This window comes from Cornus florida, unplaced genomic scaffold, assembly GCF_030987335.1.
Source record: "Cornus florida cultivar Cherokee Brave unplaced genomic scaffold, ASM3098733v1 CherokeeBrave_3.0.0_Hap2_Chr01, whole genome shotgun sequence".
Lineage (NCBI taxonomy): Eukaryota > Viridiplantae > Streptophyta > Magnoliopsida > Cornales > Cornaceae > Cornus > Cornus florida.
Window position 1 is genome coordinate 58601517 of NW_026775571.1, and position 3521 is coordinate 58605037.

Below are 3521 nucleotides of genomic sequence, written 5' to 3' on the forward strand. Positions count from 1 at the left end.
CCTCTTAAGTGATTAGGATTTTTGAAAAATAAAAATTTTAAAAATAAAAATAAAAATAAAATAAAAAGTAAAAAGTAAAAATATTTTTAGGATTTTATATATATATATATATATTTGGAAAATAAAAATGACAATAAAAATAATAAAATATATTTTTTGGAATTTCTGAAATTTAAAACAAAGTCAAAACAAAGTCAAAATTGAAAAATAAAGAACAACGATCGATGTTCCCAAGATCGATCTCAGAATACTTTCGATCAATCAAGAATGTATAGAATTGAAGAAATGTTCGATTGATGAGACAAAGAGGCTTTTAAAAGCAAGTGGATGCAGGTTGGAAATTTTTCTAAGTGTTGCAACTGCAGATCGATCCAAGATGAAGTTGGATCGATCGAACAACTAAAGAAAGATCTAGGAACAAGTTCAATCGATGGGACAGAGAGCTGAAATAAGCAGGTTTTGTTCGAACGATTGGACAAAAAGTGATTTGGATACAGGTTTGATGCAGGTGGAAAGTTCGATCGATCGAACTTATACAAAATGCTTAATTTCAACATAAAAGTGCATGCAATCCAAATCACAGTTCCTAGCAATGCATATGAACCCAGAGCCAATATCTAGACTTCGCAAGAAATGAAATTAAAGACAGAAATGAGGGAGGAATAGGGTTTTGACACCCTACGAAATGTCTTTCTAGTCTTTAATATCTCTAGCAAGACGTTGGGCTCCTTTAGCCTGGATCAAACATCTTGTAGTGCATCCCCTCCTCAATGGGGTGATAAGTGCTTTGAACTCCACCCAACAAATGGTTCTTTAAGGAACTTGTTGGATTAAGCTCAAAAGACATTTTCGGTCCTTGGTCAAAACAATCTTTGGGCTTCCACGCCCTTTCAAAACAAGACTTTGAAACAATTTTCTTTGGTTTCAAGGTTGAAGATAGACTTTTTGGAACTTTGGTCTCACACAAAAACTCAATTCCTTTACATTTAAGGTCATGACATTTCTCTACAACATTCACTTCTTCATGCTTGTTAAATAAGTTGGAGGTTGGATTAAAAATATACAACTTTACCTTCATGTGGCCAAATGAGATCTTCATTATCCCCATCCTACAACTAATGTTGGCATTCGCGGTTGCCAAGAAAGGACGGCCAAGGATAATGGGAATTTGGCACTTAGGATTTGGGACCGGTTCCGTGTCAATGACAACGAAATCAACGGGAAAGAAGAATTTATCAATTTTAATCAATACGTCCTCAATGATACCCCTAGACTTTTTGATAGATTGGTTAGCAAGTTGTAAAACTACCGAAGTCGGTTTTAAGTCTCCTAAGCCTAATTTGACATATACCGAGTATGGAAGAAGATTAACACTTGCTCCTAGGTCAAGAAGTGCCCGATTAATGATATGATCACCAATGATGCATGAAGTGGTAGGTGAACTGGGGTCCTTAAACTTTAGAAGAGTGTTATGCTGCAAAATTGAGCTTACTTGCTCGGTTAAGACCACTTTTCTAGGTGCTTGGCTTTTGTTCTTCCTCTTTTGGGTGCATAAGTCTTTCAAGAACTTGGCATAAGCCAAAATTTGCTTGTTTGCATCAAAAAGTGGAAGATTGACTTTCATTTGCCTAAACACATCCATGATTTCATTTATTTTGGCCTTTTGCTTGTCATTTGAAATGGATCCTTTTAAGGCATCCGGGAATGGAGCTTTTGGCTCAAAAACCTTCTCAGAATTTTTCTTTAAAGTCTCTTCAACACAAGAAGTTTTAAAATCATTTTGCAAATCTTTCTTTTCAAAATCACTTTTCAAATCACTTTTCAACAAATTACTTTCAAGATTACTTTTCAAAACATTCTCATTCGAAAAATCATACATATGCAATGAAAGAGGAATAAGATGTGAAACGGGATGGGTGTCAACTTGTGGTTGCACTGGTTCACTCTCTTCATTGGATATACACACTTGGTTGTCCACAATCTTCCCACTTCTTAAGGTAGTCACCGCATTGACATGCTCTATTGTGTGACCTTCTAATAAGGAATGAGTCTCCACAACACATTGTTGCTTTTGTAGGGCATTCAAAGGCATTTTCTCTTTCTCTCTAGCATTCAAAGTACTAGCTATTTGCCCTACTTGGGTTTCTAGCTTTGCAATGGATTGAGAGTGAGAATGAAGTAATTGTGTGTTTGCCTCTAGAGTGCCTAGAGCAGTCAAAACTTTATCTTCAAAAACGGAACTTCTAACATTTCCATGGGAATATAATTGATTGGGAAAATGAGAATTTGAAAATTGATTTCCTTGTGATTGGTATGATGATCTAAAACCATAGGAACCTTGGCCTTGCATTGGAGGTGGAACGTACTTTCCTTGAAAACCACCTTGGGAAGGGTTTGAGCCCTCCCTTTGGATTTTCCAAGAGAAATTTGAGTGATTCCTCCAACTAGGATTGTAGTGATTGCCATAAGGATTGTTCCCTTGATTCACAAATGTTGCATTTACTTGTTCATGATGCTCACTTTGTATATGTCCATGGGGACAATTGGAAGTAGAATGTAAAACACTTGAACAAGTCATACATATCTCATTGGATGCATGATGAGAATGGTTAGGGAAGGAAGATACTTGATTTGCCGAGTTTTGGTTGATCAAGAATTGATCAAACCTTTGAGATAGTGATTTCATCTCGGCGGCAATTTCATTGGAGTGGTCAAATTAATGTAAGCCAACACTCTTCCTACCACTAGAATTTCTACCATTCTTCGAAGATAAAGTACGATGCAAAGAATTTTCACTCATGCTCTCATAAAGACGCCGCACGTCATCCTCATGCCTATCAATGTAAGAGCCACCCATGGAAGCATCAACCATGCCCTTGTAATTATCCAGTAAGCTCTCAAAGAAATATTGAACTAATTGCCATTTGGGCATGTCATGATATGGACACTTCTTAAGCAATTCATTAAAGCATTCCCATGCCTCATGAAATGTTTCCCCATCCCCATGTGAAAATTCCCTAATTGAAGTTCTCATGGCATTGGTCTTAGAAACCGGATAGTACTTCTTTAAGAACTCTTGTTGCATTTATGCCCAAGAAGTTATTGAAAAAGGTCTAAGATTGTTAAACCAATATTTTGTCTTGTCTTTAAGGGTGAATGGAAAAATTTTAAGCCTTAAGACCTCTTCCGGCATATCCGTGTATTTCACGGTGGAACATACTTCAAGAAACTCATCCGAATGCTTGTAAGGTTCTTCACTTGGAAGTCCATGATAGTTAGGAAGCATTTGAATGGTTTGTGGTTTGATCTTATAGTGGTGTGCTCTAAATGGTGGCAATTGAATGCATGTGGGTGCATTATATTCATTAGGCACATCGTGATCTCTTAAAGCAAGGGGAGGATTAGAAATTGGAGGTGCAACATGGGCACCTTGATTACCTTGAATGATGGGAGGTGGTGGAGCATAGATTGGCCTTAGCATTCCCAATGGAACTTGGCCTTGTTGTTATGGTGGATGACCA

The 3521-nt window shown here is 37.0% G+C and overlaps 1 pseudogene; it reads left to right on the plus strand.

Annotated features, from left to right (window-relative positions):
* The first annotated feature begins 2930 nt into the window (after window positions 1-2930).
* On the plus strand, window positions 2931-3029 carry LOC132283558 (small nucleolar RNA R71; annotated as a pseudogene).
* The last annotated feature ends 492 nt before the right edge of the window (window positions 3030-3521 follow it).